General features: G+C 33.4%; 2 pseudogenes; both read right to left on the bottom strand.

Annotated features, from left to right (window-relative positions):
* Window positions 1–2,170: 2,170 nt before the first annotated feature.
* Window positions 2,171–5,006, bottom strand: LOC149264018 (uncharacterized; annotated as a pseudogene).
* A 122-nt stretch (window positions 5,007–5,128) lies between these two features.
* Window positions 5,129–10,998, bottom strand: LOC149264017 (uncharacterized protein C24B11.05-like; annotated as a pseudogene).
* Window positions 10,999–21,372: the final 10,374 nt, after the last annotated feature.

Below are 21,372 nucleotides of genomic sequence, written 5' to 3'. Positions count from 1 at the left end.
AACATTTTAATACTCACAATAAATTCCAAAGAGTTAATAATATTAGTACCCTGAATTTATAATAATGATAGGGTTTAATAGTATAATATAATATAACTCTTATTTTTATAATATTACTTTTATTTATATCTATCTATCATTATCAATATTAATACGGATGTTAAATCTATACAGTTAATGACTATTGGGTAATTTCAACTACATTTACTAATATGTTTATGTATGTGATTGGTATAGCTTACCAGTGTGTATTAATCACATTTATTAATTTGGTTGTGCTTTATAACCCTTTGGGTTTATAATATGAACAATATGTTGCATTTTCTAATTTTGTGAGCTTATAATATTATTATAAGTTTATAATATAGTATATATTAAGTTGTAGCTTACTATGCATATCAACCACATTTAATAATGTGGTTTTGCTAGTTGTCAACACTAACAACTACTCATTTATAATTGTACAATGAAGGGTGGATCAATACATGGAACTCATTCTATTATTTTTATAATAATCTGTAATTTATTATTTCTATTATTGACCATATGAAAATCATAGCTACATTAAATTTTTTGAATTTAAGAAATTATTTAATATGATTCAACATGCCTTCAATTTCTTCAACTACGTTGTAATTTGTTGTAATACATATTTATTTCCTTTTAATATATTGTAATACTTTATTAGAAATTTAATTTATTATAAAGAAACATTTTTTAATATATTCTAATAATTTCAATTTAAAATAATTTTCCTAACATAATTTAATTACACTATAAATTTTTTTTGGCTATCTCAATTTTTCATGATGATAACTACTTACAAATTTTAACTTATTTTAGTTAACTAACATAACTACATTAATAAATGTCTTTCATATAATGTTAGCTTATTTAAATGTATCATGACACATTATAATTATTAGAGGTTGTATTATAGTAATACTTTGTTCACCTAATTAATAAACAACATCATTTTAAATTCTCTAGTATTAAAAAAATGCAAACATAATTCTTAACTATATGAAACTTTTTATTTTTTTTCCATGAGAAAAAAACTAAACATTCTTACATTAATTGTAAAATGTCTTACATGATCTTAGTTCATGATCTAGTCAAAACATAAAACGAAAGTATTGTTTTGAAAATCCAAAACATATAGTATTGTTTTGAAAATCCAAAACATATAGCATGTTGAGTAGTTGTGGGCTAAAATCATGACAAAACTAAATATAAAATCTAACATTATGCTAAACATATAAACTTTAATTATGAAAAAACTTGAATATCAAAACTACCGAATCTCACGACTCATGGGATAGTGAGAGTAGAACTCGTTAAATGAAGGCTTAAATATTCTGATTTGATAAAAGTGTGTATAATTTTGGTGAAGTAAAATTGACAAAATGGTATATAATTTTGGTGAAGTAAAATTGACAAAATGAAACGAAAAACTGCAACAAATTAAGGGTCCATAATTCGTATTCTGGAATACCATGAAACAAATGAAATATTTAATAAAAAATAATAACACATAATTCACCTCGAAAAAATAAATGAAATATTTAATAAAATATTTTGAGCTTTGATCTCCGTAAAATTGTCCTCTCAAATGCCATAGAAATATTTAATAAGCAATAACCACACACAATTTACCTAAAAAAAAGTTTTGAATTACAATCTCTGTAAAATTATTCTGGAATATTCTGGGATGCCATAAAACTTTTGAAATTTTTAACAACCAACCAACATTTGTGCAGCTCTAAACTCATCCAAAAATAACATCATTTTTAATGCAGGAACTCTCTAAAATTTATTACCAATGTTTATTCAAGTATAACATTAATGTCAAATTTCTTACTACCGCTATTCAACTCACGAAATCTATTACCAACGTTCCTTCAAGGATAACAAGTAAGTGAAATTTCTTACTACATTATTCAAACGACAATATGGTAATCATTGTTACTTAATTTCAAATCTCAATACTTTGTACATCCCAATCATTTTTGTTTGCTTTCCTGCTGCAGTTCTTATAAGCAGCTCATAGATATAGCAAACTTTAACATTACTCTAGACATTACCGTAAACAAAAATCTTCCCATAACACTAAATCCTTTCAAGGGTTTTAGCAAGAGAACCCAGTGCCCTCCACACGTTTTCATTGGAATCACATTCCATCACCCCTTGCTGCAAGAAGAAACAACCAGACATGCCAGTGGGCCTTTCCCTTCTCTTTATCTCCCATAGTCTCAAGTGTTGTCCATGCCCTTGTTTCTGGATCATAAACTTCCACACTCCACCTGATTAGATCAGGGCTAATAACGAAAAAATTGTCGCTGATGAAAGCACCAAAGCATTCATCTTGTCCTCGGTTCATGTCGGGAATTGTAATGGTCTACAAACAAATTGTAAACCAGTGCGGTTCGTGCAAGGGTTTTTGATCTTCATCATCTCCGTTGGCAACGTAAATGTAAATGAGTCCATGCTCTGACACAGTGCCAAAAAGGTAAGCCACAACAAAAGCCGTTATACTGTATAAAGATTTTACCCTAACCAGCTATAAGCCCCAACAAAAACCGTTACACTGTGAAACGATTTTACTCTAACCAATCAAAACTCCCGTGGACAGTGGATAATATTTGAATCATGTAACACACACCAAAACTCACGTGGACCGTGAATAATACTTCAATCTCTAACACAAAGATCAACGGTGGAGAGTGGCAATCAGGGGAGCCTTTACGGCGTAATTAGATGAAGATTCAACCAATTATGTATTTTTACAGAAGCATTATATCCCATTTACAATTATATGGTCTTTACCAATACAGTATGGAGGCCTGCACACTTCCTGGCACTGTCATCAAAGAAAATCTGCACGGAAACATAATGGATTAAATAGAAACTCTTATAATAGATGTTGTTGAAATGATATGCATAAGGTAAATAAAAATTGATGATGTCGAATTGCAGGTTGCCAGATTTGTTTGAGTCTAGATTACAATTGCGTACAACAGTCCCTTTGGAGCTCCTCTCCACTGAAAAGGGGTTGTTCGGGAACAGATGTATAATTGATCAGTATGTGGGATGTGATCAGACTAACAAACATCTCTGTCACACACCTTCAGATTTATGTTTTGGGACTGAATACAATATTCTCTTTGTAGATCCTCCTCGTTGAAAAAGGACTGTTTTCAGAGACAAGTTGATAATTGTGCAGTATGTGGGACATGATCAGAGCAACATGCATCTTTTTCTTGTGAAAATACCACTGCAACATAACTTCTCAAAAGACAACTAGGTCATTCACCCTGGGGGATTTTAGCCAGAATGGTCATTTTTAGAAAACGTATCGCTATAGGATACCCCTGTACCCTCACACTGGGGCCAAAGCAGAGGTGTTAGCTATCCTTCTTTGTTTACTAAGGGGGATTTGGTATAAACTTTTTACGGTACCTGGATGAGTCAATCTTTTCATGAAAAAATGGATAGCTGAAGGAAAATGGCCATCAAAATCTTTGTTACCATACCGTTTTTTGTGGATCAACGTTTGCAAGGCGAAGAGCCTGCTCCATGGCATCTTTTGAGGGCTTGCAAATTATGGATGTCTTCGGGATTGTAGAGTTATTAGCGGGCATATTCCATTCATTATTGCTTTCAGTAATATTTGAAAGAGGATTAAGTGTCTCAAAGCATATTATGCCTTCAAAGCAATCTTCCAATCCCAGCCTATTAAGGACCTTTGCAGCATGAACTTTGTCACTGTTTGTAAATATCTGTTTTTGCAGAACAAAATTGCAAGCGGTTAACGAGCACGCTAATAAGTTTCCAAACAAAACCTAGGACTTCATTTAATATCATCGTAAAAAGAATTTGAAGGGATCCATATGATCTTACAATTTTCCTCTGAGGCATGCTTCATAACAAGTTCTTGAGCATAGGATCTGGTTTAAGATTCTCGTATGGAAATCTTCCGTGAACAAAACTGTATAAGAAATGTTTGTTTCCAGTGAGTGAAACAGGATAACGTGTAAGGCCAAAAGCAATCAATGGTATTCCAAACAGTCTAAACAATGAAAGTCAAATCACTGGCATTTTCTCTGATTTTGTCGAAAGTTGAAACGTTAGATAGCTGTAAATTTACCAACCAGAAGATGATACAAGATTTCTTAGATACCTGTGGTAATCGTCATAGTCAAATTCATATATGGTCTTTACCAATACGGTATGGAGGCCTGCACGCTTCCTGGGACTGTCATCAAAGAAAATCTGCACGGAAACATAATAGATTAAATAGAAACTCTTACAATAGATGTTGTTGAAATGATATGCATAAGGTAAATAAAAATTGATGATGTCGAATTGCAGGTTGCCAGATTGGTTTGAGTCTAGATTACAATTGCGTACAACAGTCCCTTTGTAGCTCCTCTCCACTGAAAAGGGGTTGTTCGGGAACAGATGTATAATTGATCAGTATGTGGGATGTGATCAGACTAACAAACATCTCTGTCAAACATGTGATCAGACTAACAAACATCTCTGTCACACACCTTCAGATTTATGTTTTGGGACTGAATACAATATTCTCTTTGTAGATCCTCCTCGTTGAAAAAGGATTGTTTTCAGAGACAAGTTGATAATTGTGCAGTATGTGGGACATGATCAGAGCAACATGCATCTTTTTCTTGTGAAAATACCACTGCAACATAACTTCTCAAAAGACAACTAGGTCATTCACCCTGGGGATTTTAGCCAGAATGGTCATTTTTAGAAAACGTATCGCTATAGGATACCCCTGTACCCTCACACTGGGGCAAAAGCAGAGGTGTTAGCTATCATTCTTTGTTTACTAAGGGGGATTTGGTATAAACTTTTTACGATACCTGGATGAATCAGTCTTTTCATGAAAAAATGGGTAGCTGAAGGAAAATGGCCATCAAAATCTTTGTTACCATACCCTTTTTCTGTGGATCAGCGATTGTAAGGCGAAGAGCCTGCTCCATGGCATCTTTTGAGGGCTTGCAAATTATGGATGTCTTCGGGATTGTAGAGTTATTAGCGGGCATATTCCATTCATTATTGCTTTCAGTAATATTTGAAAAAGGATTAAGTGTCTCAAAGCATATTATGCCTTCAAAGCAATCCTCCAATCCCAACCTGTTAAGGACCTTTGCAGCATGAACTTTGTCACTGTTTGTAAATATCTGTTTTTGCAGAATAGAATTACAAGCGGTTAACGAGCACGCTAATAAGTTTCCAAACAAAACCTAGGACTTCATTTAATATCATCGTAAAAAGAATTTGAAGGGATCCATATGATCTTACAATTTTCCTCTGAGGCATGCTTCATAACAAGTTCTTCAGCATAGGATCTGGTTATAGGATCATTAACGCATCACAACAACCTTTGCAGCATATTTTCCTTTTCCTTGGAGTCTTGCCTTTGCATCACAACAATTAAGTTTAATCAACAATTTCACATCACAAATTCTTCATTAAACAATTCATGCAACATTATCCAAGCATAAAGCCATCAGCATGCCATCAAGGTATTTTTTTGCTCCTTTGTCCCTTTCTTTGTTGCTCATTTTCTTGTTGTTCTTGTGCTGTGCCTTTGCTTGTTGTTCGTGTACTCCTCCTTTGCCTAGTGCTCCTTTGTCATCAATAACAATATTTCCAACACACAATAACTCTTCCTCACATATTTACTTTGTTGGACCCATAAGCTTAAGTAAGTGTGGGAGGAGAGTGTTACAACATTTTCACCTATGAAAAAAGAACATGGAACTTCTAATATTACTAAGTTTCAGCAACTTACAATAGATGATGGTAGTGAATAAATTAATTATCTAAACATTATTTATGATTTAACACTTTGATATAGAAAATTTAAAGAATTACATGTTTTAATTTGTGTTCAAACTATTATTAAATAGATTAGATTTTTAAAATTAGAAGAAGAAAAGCAAGCAATAGAATCCAATTTATGATTTAATAGCTTACTATACAAAATTGTAAAATATACATATTATCATTTGTATTTAAAATTTAAAATGATACTCAAATATTAACTTTAAAAAAAAAAATAGAGTCACCATGCAAATCTAAATAATGTCCATGTAACACTCGTGACAAATTTGATTTGGAAAACACACTCTCTCTCTCTATATATAAATAAATAAATTAGGGATAATAAGTCTTAATGAGAGCCAAAAAACCCTATACAAGAAGTGCATATTTTTTAGAGAAAATGTTGAAAGTCAAAAATAGGTGAATTAATAGAACCAAGTCTTATCAATAACATAAAGAAAGGAATAAATATCTTAAACCATAGAGGAGATAATTCCATATCATCACATGCCTAAATAACATTCAAAATAAACAAACTCTATTAAAAATTACAAACAAAACCACTTAAAAAAAACTATATGTATCTATATAATTTAATATATATTAACAATATAGGTATTAAGTAATACCCAATAATAACACCATTTGGAACCCCTCCTCTCAACCACCAACCTTCCATTCAAAAATTTAGATAAAAGCCTTGTAAAGTCGAACTAATCTAATTGTTTTTAATAAATATTATAAAAATCCATAAATATTATAAAAATATATCCATACATAGATCTTAAATAAATATATAAACCTAAATATATATATATATATATATATATATATATAGCTAATTCCTGTCATAATTATAATTATGACATTAATATATTATATATGATTAATGAAATTCAATAAATTACTTTAAAAAATATTATATATAACATTACTGAAAAGCTATAAATTATTTTTAAAAAATATTGTACTTCACTCAAAAACACTTCTACTTATTATTAGTTATTTAAAAAAATATATTATAATCTTCTAAAAAATAATATTATTTTTTATTAATTATTATATTTTACCAAACCAATTATAAATTTAAAAATAAAAACAACTTTTTATGAACTATTTTATCTTTAAAAATTAACAAAGTGTTAAAAAAAAAGTCCCTAATTTTATTAACTAAAGTATTTACACAAAAGCTACCCTATTTTTCTACCATATTTCCCACATCAATTTTATCTTTCATCTCGATTTTGTTCTGCACCTTAGCATCAACTATGCTAGTGGTGCTTCCATTGCCTTCTTTAAGTGGAACGACTTGGCCCTTAGTTTTTGAAAATATTAGATGGTTAAGAAAATTATATAATTTCAAATATTTTATTTTTGGGTTTTTTCAAGTCATTAAAAATATTTTTTTATTGAGAAAATTTATTTTTTGAATTGATTAAATATACAAATAAATTTAGCTTTTTGAAAATCTACCATAGCTATTTTATATATAACAATAAACTAAATTAAATAAATAATATAATATTTTTTTTAAATATCATAAAAATGAGTCCAGTCGTGATTCATGTGATCTATCCCTCCGAGTATTACATGAAATAAAATCCATAAATAAGTAAAATTCCTTATTCATAAAGAAAAAATGGTGACTCGATGAGAACACGTGTATAATTGGGTGAAGCTTATGCTTTTAATTGAGTTAATAAATTGCTGTTAATAAATTTTTTCTTATTACTGTGTTCCAAATCAATATAATATATTGTTTTTATTGTTTAGTGTGGTAAGTTTTATTTTTGTTTAAATTTTTTGAGGAGTTATTTATATTTCTATAGGGTATCATTGTAGTGTATCAAGATATAAACAATAAAAAATAAGTTTTATCCCCGACTCCAACTTATAGAATTTAGGTGTTTGGAATAGATTTATAAAAATTCTCACTTTTGTTACAAATAAATTCAATGTAATATTAATAATTTTTTATTTTAAATTTATTTTATTTATTAATGTATATTTTTAATTAACAATTATATCTTAACAATAACATTTTGGTGATCTGGACTATGCCATAAAACTGTTTTTGTTTGGCTAAGAACTCTTCTTTCTCGACTTAAGGAGCGGATTAACGCCCCAAGACCAAGAGGCATTTGGCAGGAGTGATAGCATGCTCCCTTAAGGACCACCAGTGGGTTATTACACGTGGGATGATTTTCCTTGATAATAGTGATGGGTCAAGTGGCTTGGTTTTCCTTGATAACAGTGATGCCTCAAATCACAGATTGCACCCACAGATGGTTGTTCTCACTGTTGGTTTGACAACTGAGTTTGATAAAATTTTCCACCTTTTAAAGGTTTATATTTAAAATACCAACCATTATTTTAAATTTTAAATTTATTTTCAATAAAACTACACAATTCTTTATAATTAAAAAAAATAAAAAAGAAACGAAGGTATTTATATGGTTTTCACTCTTGTAACCGTGATCTTCACACTATTTTCCACCATACAGGGTTGCCGCCAGCGTCGAGACAGTTTTCTGGCATCATTCCTTCAGCTGATTAATTCATGGGTGTTGGTCAATTAATGGGGATTTAAATAGGTGACTTTTTACAGGAAGTATCTCGAATGGCTATCAAAGGTTACCAATGATTTTATGAATCTTATGATTAAGATTCGGCTTCATTTCCATTGTTATCTCTTATGCGTAGGGTTCGCTGCGAATGGTTTTACGAATGGCACAGGTCTTTTTCTCTATTATTAATTATTTTTCGTTTAGGGAAGAAATTGTGTTTCGAGTAGTTGTCAGGTATACATAATCTTGTTAGGGATCCAATCACAATATTTATAGAAATTAAATTTCCCCATCTAACAGTTGGAATACATCTCAGGACTCTCCAATACTCTCCTTTATTACTCTCCTTTATTATTTGTGATTTCTTATTTCTCAGGGTAAAAGGTTGTTTTTCTTTATGCCCTCCTTCACAGTCAAATTGAAAACCTATGGAGACCGAATTTCCACAGTAACAGTTGGACCACATTCTAGGGACTCTCCGATACTCTTTTCCTATCTGTGAAGGTAAAGGGTTCCTTTTCTTTATGCCCTGCTTCACAGTGAAAATGAAAACCTCCTTCAAAGTCAAATTGAAAACCTATGGAGACCAAATTTTCCCATTACCAGTTGAACCACATCGTTAGAACTCTCCAATACTGGGGCAAAAGCAGAGGTGTTAGCTATCATTCTTTGTTTACTAAGGGGGATTTGGTATAAACTTTTTACGGTACCTGGATGAGTCAATCTTTTCATGAAAAAATGGGTAGCTGAAGGAAAATGGCCATCAAAATCTTTGTTACCATACCTTTTTTGTGGATCAGAGATTGCAAGGCGAAGAGCCTGCTCCATGGCATCTTTTGAGGGCTTGCAAATTATGGATGTCTTCGGGATTGTAGAGTTATTAGCGGGCATATTCCATTCATTATTGCTTTCAGTAATATTTGAAAGAGGATTAAGTGTCTCAAAGCATATTATGCCTTCAAAGCAATCTTCCAATCCCAGCCTGTTAAGGACCTTTGCAGCATGAACTTTGTTAGTGTTTGTAAATATCTGTTTTTGCATAACAGAATTACAAGCGGTTAACGAGCACGTTAATAAGTTTCCAAACAAAACCTAGGACTTCATTTAATATCATCGTAAAAATAATTTGAAGGGATCCATATGATCTTACAATTTTCCTCTGAGGCATGCTTCATAATAAGTTCTTCAGCATAGGATCTGGTTTAAGATTCTCATATGGCAATCTTCCGTGAATAAAACTGTATAAGAAATGTTTGTTTCCAGTGAGTGAAACAGGATAGCGTGTAAGGCCAAAAGCAATCAATGGTATTCCAAACAGTCTGAACAATGAAAGTCAAATCACTGGCATTTTCTCTGATTTTGGATCTTACAATTTTCCTCTGAGGCATGCTTCATAAAAAGTTCTTCAGCATAGGATTTGGTTTAAGATTCTCATATGGAAATCTTCCGTGAACAAAACTGTATAAGAAATGTTTGTTTCCAGTGAGTGAAACAGGATAGCGTGTAAGGCCAAAAGCAATCAATGGTATTCCAAACAGTCTAAACAATGAAAGTCCAATCACTGGCATTTTCTCTGATTTTGTCGAAAGTTGAAAAGTTAGATAGTTGTAAATTTACCAACCAGAAGATGATACAAGATTTCTTAGATACCTGTGGTAATTGTCATAGTCAAATTCATAGCCCACTGCCTGCGTAGAACAAAGAATACTGTCAAAATATGCAAGGAATTCCTCAGCAATCAGCTACAGAAGACTCCCAATGCTAAAAATCAGTCATTTCAACCTTAAAAGTTGAAATACCATGTTGAATTACATGAAACAATAGGGATTGAATGCTTACCCTGAGTCTGGCCATGGTTGTCCCATAAGTTTTATACAGTTGTCTTGCTCAAGTCAGGGACTCTGCTCTTTTCAACTCCCAGTTTTTGATTCACATAATCTGTCACACAACAACGGATCACACACACAATTCAAACCTCAAAAGTTACCTCAATGGCTTAAGAGAAGTCTTAATTGCATCTACAACCCCAGTAGGGGTGGGGTGATCCAACTCTGTGTGTGCAACAGTGCGTTAGTTACAGACAATATATTGGGTGTGTTGAATATGAACACTAAGCCCATAGTCAATCTGGGTCTGATCACCTTGAAGTTGCAAAGTTGGAGATGCATATAACAAGCTCACGTAAATTCCATGAAATTATTCGGTGGCAATCTAAATATGCAACTCCAAGCTTTCCGGGTTGCATTTCAGACTCTGGTTTAGATTAGAATCTAAAGATTAACATTTCCTTAAAAAGAACACTGAAATTAAACAATTTTTTAGGGGCAGATTAGCTACAAGATTACCTATGATGTTGTTGGTGCATGCTGCAGCTAGTTCGGAGCTTAAGGGATATAATGTGTCATCCAGATCTAGAACAGCGGATTGGAATCAGAAACGAATGCATACAGCTTTAGCTTAATACCATTGAAAAGGGAAAAACTTAAAAGCCAAAGAAAGAAGTGTGATGCTCACCAAACAAAAGGCAGTCAAATCGAGGGCCCTGCTCTGTCACGAGTCGATTCTCAGCCAACACCATTATGGATGACTCTGCAATACATATACCAAAAAATTATCATCCCGATACACTGAAGTATATGCACATCAAAGGCATCAAAACAAGATAATTATGTTCCAATTATAAAACTCCGACAATTTCAGAAGAACCAAAGAAGATTGGCTCTAAAGAATACCAGATATGTTGAATATGGGGAGAAGAGCGAATGCAATAGGAAAGGAGGCGATGTATGTTGAAAGAAAAAAAACAGGTACTTGCAGAATAAAATGTAATACAGAGGGGCATAAACAAGCTAACGATGTTAATGAAATGAAGGGGGGAATTGAAGGAGAACATTGGGTGGCTTAAATAGATCTCTAAACCGCTCAGATGAATTGCTGCGAATCTTCCGTATTGCAGTCATAGACTCGTGATCGACTCCGGTTCCCATCTTTTCACGGCTCAGATGAATTGCTGCGAATCTGCCGTATTGTAGTCATAGGCTCGTGATCGACTCCGGTCCCCATCTTTTCAAATTCATTTGTTTTTAGTTTATTGGCATGCAATTTGTCGAGGATTCCTCCGATTTTCAGGAAACTCAAATTTAAAAATAAACAAGAAGTTAAGCCCCAACAAAAGTCGTTAGACTGTATAACCAATGAAAAACGGTAACCAGCAAAACTCACGTGGACGGTGAATAATGCCTCAATCGTCTAACACAAAGATCAACGGTGAAAAATGGTGGAGAGTGGCAATCAGGGTAGTCTTTTTCAAAGGGAAACGCCTTACGGCGTAATGAATATCTTTAATGCAAATATTTTAACTAGCATATCGGTTTGTGTTTTCCAATATTCAAGCTTAAATATTTCATGAAATTTATAAGGACTTCTCTAACCTTCACTTAGAGAAATAAATTCCCTATAACCGTAAAGCTTGTGGGGACAAATCACTTATGCCATTTAACATACAAGACATTAAGCATAACCATGGTACATCAATAAGGCATTCAACATGCCTATCATTGGGAATAGAAATGAGCCAAAATATTGTTGTGCCACTTTGTAGTTTCCAACATAGTGGCATCACACTAACTACATAATGGATCTCACATAGAATTCATTATATTTACTAACAAGACATATATTATAATACAAAGATGTTCTAAAGTCTTAATCATTTAGATATTCATGACTATGCCAAACAAAGAAATACACACATTATTGTAGTTAACCATGCACAACACACATTCATTTAACCCATGCAAACAACACTAAATCGATTAAAAAATCAATATTTATTTTAGAGTTGGATAAGTCCACTTATAAAATGTATAAACTAAATTACTCAGGAGGAAAACCATAAACATGGTAATAATAGGTAGCTTCCAAACTCATGACATGTAAGAGGACTAAAAGTTGATAAAATAATAGGATAGTTCTTTATTTCTTCCAAACTACCACACATAGCCACATCAAACCTCCTAAAAAAAATTAATAAGGCCACAATGACATAGCTTAGACAACTCATATTCCCTATAGGTATATTGTTAGTGGATCAACCAACTATAGCATCTGTCAAACATTTTTAGATAAACATAATAGGGTTACTCATTATTCATCCATGTCACGAATTATATATAGAAGTAAACACTTATTTCACAGATGGATTCACAGTATGAGCAGTTAAGTGCTTAAGGGTATTCACACCAATAAACAGTTAGAGTAGTATTCAAGAGGAAAATTCCTTTGTTTAGGTGGTTTCTTAACTGCTTGCAAGAATATAACACCACATTGGCTCAAACTCTCAGAAATCAATCACAAGGATTCAACCAAGAATTCAAGAAAGGCTCTCTTATTTTTGGAGCTCAACTTCACTCTAAAGGGTGTTTTCACAACCCCAAGGCAAGAACTGAGTGAATCCTTATTTTCGTGAGCCTTCTTGGTTAAATTGAAACTCATACGTGACTGAGCCTCACTAGAAACAAAGGGAAATGATGTTCCAATCTCACGAGAAAGGTATGCTGCATGTTATCTTACATTGATTTCTCTTCACTCCTACACATGCACTTCTTTTCAATATATTTTTCTCATACGATGACCAAACATCCACCCACTCACATTGTGGGGAAAACAGAGAATCGTGGGAACTCCTTTGGATCAATCACTCATTTCAAATACTGGAACGTTTCGTTGTCCCAGTAACAGCCATGAGAACCTCTGTACTCCCACTTCTTCATGTCCCTTTATTTGTGTGTTAACTTTGTTAACATGTCCCATGAGAATAAGAATAGTATGGGCTTTTCATTTACTCAAACAACCCATACACATCTTCAATGTCTGCACCAACAGACCATATAATTTTCCCAAGAGCTAAGTGGGGAATAAATTAAGTGACTTTGATTTTCACTCATCTCAAACAACTCCTCAATTTTTGAATCTATGTGCACTCCTCAAGCTCAACCATATTTTACATTTTCTATATTATTTATATGAATCACTATTCATCATAACATTTACAAAATGGGTAGCAATAAGAGCTATGGCAAATGCGTCAACCTATAAAAAGTGAAAACATAATAATAACAATATGCAATTATTGATATGTCACAAAACTGAAGGTTTTCAAAGAACGGAAATAAACGTAGAGAATAAGATTTTTCTTCTCAATATTATGAATTAGTGAAATAAGATTACATTAGAGACATCAAAATTAAATGATTGGAGTGAAACTCAACTAAACTGAACTAACTGAAATTGAACTAGGACACTTGGAGTAACATCTATGACACCTAGCAAGTGATTGGAATTAGATTCTCCAACATTCCCCCTTAATTACAACCACAAAAGTTGAACTAAGATGCCTGTTGGTCTATGTTTCATCTAGGCTTATAGTCTAAAAATTTGAGATCATTTGGATTTTCTTTTCTTTTTCTTTTCTTCCAAATCCTATAGCCTCTAAATTCTTTCAAATTTTTCTTTTTGTCGTATTGGTCAAACCTTAGTTTCCTCATTTGCTGGTGTAGGTCTTCCATTTTTATAGGTTGTCTAAGCATGTCCTCCTCTTTTTCAAGAAATCAACTTGTATGTGGGCTGCTACCACATGTCATATTTTCTTGTGTTCTTTTCATCATCAATCTATTGCAACATAAGATGAGACTAAAATTTTATCTCTTCAAAACTCCTATACTTGAAAATTTCATTGATGTATTCATCATGAATGTTCTCTTCAACATTCATTTATGCACCTTCTATGCAGACCTTATCAAGGTATGGTGTTGCAAGCCACACTACAAGGAAATTTAATTGTTCTTCATAATCATCATGTTTGCGTGCACATTGGAAATAAATGGTAAGTTTAAGAAAATATGCAGAACCACATTGGTTCTATTCCTTCTGCTCTGCAATGAGAGCTCTCTCTGGTTGTGCTTCCTTCTCTACTTCTATTTCCTCAGCTACTTCAAAGAGATTTTATTCCACTTGATTTGCAGACTCAAGTGGCATTCTTGCACCAAATAGGATCATGTCGATATTATTTTTTTGTTGCATTATCTGCAACCATTCATCATTTCCCAACAAGTCATCATGAAACTTGACATCAACAAGTTGAATTATTGGATTCCCCATAGCATTCGTCGCTTCAATGCAAGCTTCATTATCATCAACAAGCTATGTTGTTGGATTCACTAAATTGTCATCAACAAGATCTATTGTTGGATTCACTAGCTTGTCATCAACAAGCTCTGTTGCTGGATTCACCAAATTGTCATTAGCATCCTAAGATGTTGTTGAATTCACTAATCTTTCTTCCACTTACAGTTGTGCACAAATTCATGAAAATTTTCATCTTCAACTGGATTACTCCCCCTTATACCAAAATTCATTTTTGCTTCCAAATATTTCAAAAAAATCTCCGACATCTCTTGTTGTCGCTTTCACCTTGTCAACCTCTTAGGTTTTCCCATTTGTTCAGCATTGGCTAATTGCAAGCTCAATAAGCAAATCGAATTGCACACATAGTGATTTCTTGTAATACCTCTGTGGTGGCTTCTCTATTACACAACTTAAAACAAATTCAACTTCAACTCTGTATAGTGGCTTCAAGAATCTCAAATAGATTCCCCTTTAATACAATCTTTATCCAAATTTCCCATAAAAACACCTTCACAGATGCTTTCGCAAAAACTTTTTAATTTAATAGAAAAGGCCTTTTGTTTTTTATTTTTATTTTTAATTTCATTCCAAATGAAATGTTTTCAATTTCGATTTTTTTTTTAAGAAAACACATAGAAAAACCTTTCAAAAAGCCTTTAAATTTTTTAATTTTTATTTTTAAATTACACAAGGATTTTATAAAAAACACTCAAAAATTATGTGAACTCCTTTTTCCTTTTTTCAACCGATGCATTGGAGGCCCTTTTTTAAAAACAAATTTGAAAATCAACTGTTCTTTACAAAAATAACTTTTCTTAAAGACAACTTACCTTACCTAAACAAATTCGAAAAACAACTTTTCTTTACAAAAAGAACTTTCGTTAAAGAAAGCTTGCCTTGACCTTTCATGCTTCATGAGTCACGAGTCGACTTTAATTTGCTAATGTTGTTTGGCGAAGAGTAGCCACTTGTTGGCAGAAACCATGCAAGGCATTGAAACTAACCCTACTCTTCAACCTTCTCCGCTGCATTAGTAACACCTAAGGTGTCTTTTGAACATTTGGATTGCATTAATAATGCAGTTGGATACCCTATATGCCCTTCAAAATTTTAAAAAAATATGGGCCTTTTTTGTCAGAACTAGTTTTTTTCTATTGCTTCTTCGCAGGAGGCTTTTTCAAACTTGTGTTGTTTTCGCTTTATCAAACATTTGTTGTTTTCTCTTAGATTCTTATGCAGAATTGCTTTTTCTTTCTATTTCTCCCACTTTGATCGATGTTGATGCTCTTTAAGAATTTTTTATGCAAACTAGCGTATTTTCTTCTGATGCTTTTAAGTAGTCTTACACAAGTTTAGCTCTGATACCATGTCAAAGAATGAAAATAAATGTGAAGCAGAGTATTGTTTTTCTAGATAATCAATTAAATAAAGATACATTAGAGACATCAATATTAAATAAATAAAGTGGAACTCAAATAAACTTTACATTGGAGACATCAATATTAAACAACTAAAGTGAAACTCAAATAAACTAAATTAATTGAAACTACATTGAGACACTTAGAATAAAATAGTTAGAATTATATTCTCCGACAAAAATTTATTGAGGTCAATTACACAAAAGTGGTAGATACCAAAGTTGAGAAGCCACCCATTTGGTTGTAGTCCATGTCGTCATCATACTTCACGACCCTATGATCCTATTGACTAATCGGAGATGGTTTAAAGTAATGTCATGTTATGTGATCTCTGTCATTTATTACTACACAGTTATGCTCAGCGCAACCAAATCGTGCATAAGGTAAACTCCATTGAATTATAGTACATAGCATTTGCAAATATTACAGTAGCATTATTGTTGTGAGGATACCAATATTGCATCTGACAAAGGAAACTGATGCAGGAGCATGAGGCTTGAAGTCAAAAGGCTTCAAACTTATTCCAAAAATATAAAAAAAGTTTACAAGAAAAGTAGTGGGATCCTTTAGCTATCAATTTACAAGCTTTCTAGATAGGATTTGAGCTAAGATATATGGATTGAGTGATTTTTTAATTAATTCATCTAGTTTAGATTCAGTTGAGATTCTCAATGAAAATATCAACCAGCTTAGATATTGCTTAAGATTAGGCAGAATCGATCTAGTGTTTAAGGATTTGATTGTTGGATGAAATGGTATTTATGTAAGTTCTAAACGATTGTGAATGGATTTTTTACTAATTTGGCTTATTTTGGCCATATAAGATTAAGTTGTAGGAATTATATCTCCGCATATTTTTGTGTATAATTGGTCAATCCTGGAGGTGGTGCATCCCTCCACAGTATCTCTATGTATTGTTGAATTTCCAATTTGTCCTGAGAGTTTAGAGTTCTGTGTGATTGCATTTAATCTCTTTTCGCTTTGTATTAGCATCTGCGGAGGTGAAAGTGTACGGATTTCTTGGTTGGGGTTGAAGCACTACACTCATTCCTAATCATTGACTTCCTTTTCAATGCCTTACGTCACAATCAATAGTGGGGGTTGGCCCTGTTTTTACCCCGTGTGCTAATAGAAGTCCTGCAAGCTGTAGGATCTGATGGCCTCTGTTATCCAATGGATATCGGGTCTTAAGATGATCGGACGTTAATCTAAAACCTGGACCTGAACTGTTATAGGCAAAGGGTTTATAAACCTTATCAGCTTCATGTGGGCAGGTAAACATCGTGAAAATCCCCATGAGATATCACTACTGACCGTTGGATCATTGAGGGCTGCTGACCGTAGGATCAATATCACATCACATCATTCATGAGAAAAGGAACCCTAGCCTGGAGAAATTGCAATTTAAGATGTGCGATACTTAGAGGTCTTGTAAAGCACTTGCCATTGCGGCCAAAATTTAGTGGTTCTACTAATTTAACAGAATAGATAACTTTGGAGGTAGATGACAGATACTCCACAGGAAATCTAAGAAGAAATTATGCCTGAACTTGCAAAAGTTGTTTCCGGATTTGAACGATTGTCCATTACACCTGCACCCAGACCACCATTTGTGATATCAGAGCAGGCTATTGACATTAAACATGATCTCAAGGATTAGAAAAATAAATCCAACATGGCTTTCATAGTTGGAGGAAGAGGTGGTGGTCAAAGAATAGGACGACTAATTACAAATGATCAAGTGTTGGAAGCTATGCCACAGATACAAGCTAGATTGGAAGAAGTGGAAATGGGAAGAGATGCAGATGCTGGAGATGTCAGTGAACCTGAAACTAAAGCTGCAGAAGAGGAACCTACAGATGTAACTCTTGAAATGAGATACTTTAGGTCAATATTGAGATCCACATCCAAGCCTAAACTTGAAGTCTCAATTTACACAGGAAGCTTAATCCCTGAGGAATTGATAGACTGGATAAATGACATGGAGAAAATCTTTGATTATGAAGTAACAGATGAAGGAAGGAACGTGAATTTTATTGTCACAAAACTGAAATGACATGCAACACTTTGGTGGGATGGAGTGCAAGTAGAAAGAAGAAGGCTTGGCGAACAACTAATTAAGAATTAGAACATGATGGTAGCAAAACTGAAAAGTAAGTTTCTGCCAAGTGACTATGAGCAAACATTATTTAGACAGATGCAGAATCTTAGATAGAGTTCTATGACAATAAAAGAATACACACAGGAATTCTATAAAGTGAGTATAAGATAAGGACAAATCCAAGATATAGATGAGAATGTTGCCAGACATGGGAATGGTGGTATAATGGATATTCAAAGTAAGATAAGTGTACTATCTCCTAAAATAGTAGAAGAGGCTTATCAGATGGTATTGAAGGCTGAAGAAAAGCTCATGAGGAAGCAGTATGCCAAAAATAGAGGTACTTTCCGAGGAAGGGGAAGTCAAGGTGGTAGAGGAAGATATATAGCACTTAGAGATGGAGCTAGTCGCAGCACAAGTTAGCATGCACCCAAAAGAGGTGATGCAAGTGGTAGAGGGAGTTTTTCTAGAGGAAGAGGAGGCAAAGGTAGAGGAAGAGGTAGATGTTACAGATGTAACAAGCTGGGACACAGAGCTTATGAGTCCCTAGAAAATATAATAACAAATCAGAGGAATGCAATTGTTTGAAAAAATTGAAGAGGAAGAAACAAAGGTAATAGATGAAGAGAATGTACCAGAGAAAGGGGAATCTTTGGTAGTCAACAAAATTTTGTTAAAACTAGCTAAGGAAATTGTTGAACCACTAAAACAGAAAAACCTTGTTCAGGACTGTGTGTAAGGTTCACGGAAAGTGTTTTCAGATGATAATAGACAGTAGTAGTACAGATAATTTGGTCTCCGTAGAAGTGGTGGAGAAGTTGAAATTGAAAACAAAGAAACATCCAACACCTTATAAGATGTCATGGCTTCAAAAGGGATATCAGTTGGTAGTGAATGGGTAATGTGAGGTGGAGTTGCAGTTGGGAAAATATATAGACAAAATTTTGTGTGATATGATGCCTATGGATGTGTGTCATATATTGTTGGTTAGAACATGGTAGTATGACAGAGGAGATATGCATGATGGAAAGAAGAACACATTCAAATTCAACAAAGATGGTCTCAATCATACATTACTTCCAATAGAAGAAGAGGATACATCGAAGAAACCTGATCCAAAGACCCTTTTGTTGAGTGGAAAGGAATACTTGTAGCAGATGGAGGAAGATGATGTAAGTTTTGCATTGATTTGCAAACCCAAGGTAATAATTACTTCCATAAAATTTTCTAATTTACCAATTGAAATTCAAGAGATGTTGGACAGTCATTGTGATATCATTGTAGATGATTTCCCTGATGAGTTACCACCCACTAGAAAAATCAGTCATCACATAGATTTGATTTCAGGAGCAAATCTACCTAAAAAAGCAGCTTACAAGATGACTCCCACAGAGAATGAAGAGATCAAGAAATAGGTTCAGGAACTGTTAGACAAGGGACTGGGTAGAGAGAGTTCGATTCCTTGCGTAGTGCCAACAGTGTTGAGCCCAAAGAAAGATGGAGGCTAGAGAATGTGCACTGATTCAAGAGCAATCGATAAGATAAAAATTAGGTATAGATTTCCTTTACCTAGAATTCAAGATTTGATGGATTGTTTGAGTGGAGCTAGATATTTTACAAAGTTAGATTTAATAAGTGGTTATCGTCAAATCAGAATTAGAGAGGGAGATGAGTGGAAAATTGCTTTTAAAACCAATGAAGGATTGTATGAGTGGATGGTAATGCATTTTGGATTGTCGAATGCTCCTAGTACATTTATGAAACTTATGAATGAAGTTCTGAAGGAATTTATTGGTAAATTTGTAATAGTATATCTCGATGATATATTAGTTTACAACAGATCTGAGGAGGAACATGTGAGACATCTGAATTATGTCTTACAGAGGCTACAACAAGAAAAATTATTGTTAAATTTAAAGAAATGTTCATTCATGAAGGAGGAGTTGGTGTATTTAGGCTTTGTTCTTTCTATTGAGGCATTAAAGATGGATTCAGAGAAGATCAAAGCTATCATGGAGTGGCCTTCACCAAAAAGTGTTTTGAGGTAAGAAGTTTTCATGGTCTTGCTAATTTTTACAGGAAATTCACAAGTAATTTTAGTAAGATTAATGCTTCAATTATTGACACAATAAAGAAGGACAGACAACCATTTAAATGGACTGCTGAAGTAGAAAGAACTTCCAACTGTTGAAGAGAAATATTACCGAGAAACCTATTTTGATTTTTCCTAATTTTAATAAACCTTTTCAAGTGAAGTGTGATGCCACTGGAGAAGCCATTGGAGCTGTTTTGAGTAAGGAGGATAGGCATGTAGCTTATTTTCATGAAAATTTGAATGAGACAAAGAAGAAATATTCTTCTTATGACAAAGAGTTTTATGCAGTAGTGCAGTCTTTGAAGAAGTGGAGACATTACTTAATGTCCAAAGAGTTCATATTGTATTCAGGTAACCATGCATTATAGTATGCAACATCCAAAGCTTAACTAGAAGCATGCAAAATGGGTAGAATACCTGCAAAGTTTTAGTTTTGTATTAAAACATATAACTGGTCAATCAAACAAAGTAGGAGATGCCTTATGTAGAAAAAGCATTTTAGTTCAAGAAAGTCAAATTGAAGTGTTGGGTTTTGATTTCCTTAAAGAGTTATATGATAAAGATCTAGATTTTAAAGAGGCATTTGAAGCTTGTAGAAATCTTGTTTTGTTAGACAGAAGCAAGTGGCTCGATTATTTCCTATAAGAGGGATTGTTGTTTAAAATAAATCAACTATGCGTACCAAGTTCTTCTATGAGAGAGAATTTGATCAAGGAGAAACATAGTGGAGGACTTGGAGGGAATTTTGGTGTAGACAAGACTTATGAACAATTGAACAAGTTTTATTTTGGCTGAAAATGAGGTATGAAGTGAAAAGGTATGTGTAAAATTGTAAATTTTGTTAGTACGCAAAGGGAAGGAGTCAAAACATAGGTTTGTATGTTCCATTACCTATTTCAGATAGGCCTTGGGATATGGTAAGTATGGACTTTGTTTTGGGTTTACCAAAAACTCAAAGAGGAAATGATTTAATTTATGTAGTAGTTTATAGATTTTCAAAAATGGCACATCTTATTCCATGTTATAAAACTAGTGATGCTACTCATATTGCTAATTTTTTTTTGAGGAGATTGTAAGATTACATGGGTTACCTAAGAGCATTGTTTTAGATAGAGACACCAAATTTGTTGGACATTTCTGAAGAACATTGTG

Source organism: Pinus tabuliformis, chromosome 6 (genome assembly GCF_031772625.1).
Source record: "Pinus tabuliformis cultivar Carrire ecotype Pingquan chromosome 6, CPIR1, whole genome shotgun sequence".
In the NCBI taxonomy this organism is placed as follows: domain Eukaryota; kingdom Viridiplantae; phylum Streptophyta; class Pinopsida; order Pinales; family Pinaceae; genus Pinus; species Pinus tabuliformis.
Note: the sequence above shows the minus strand (reverse complement) of the source record. Positions and strands in the feature narration are given on the sequence as shown.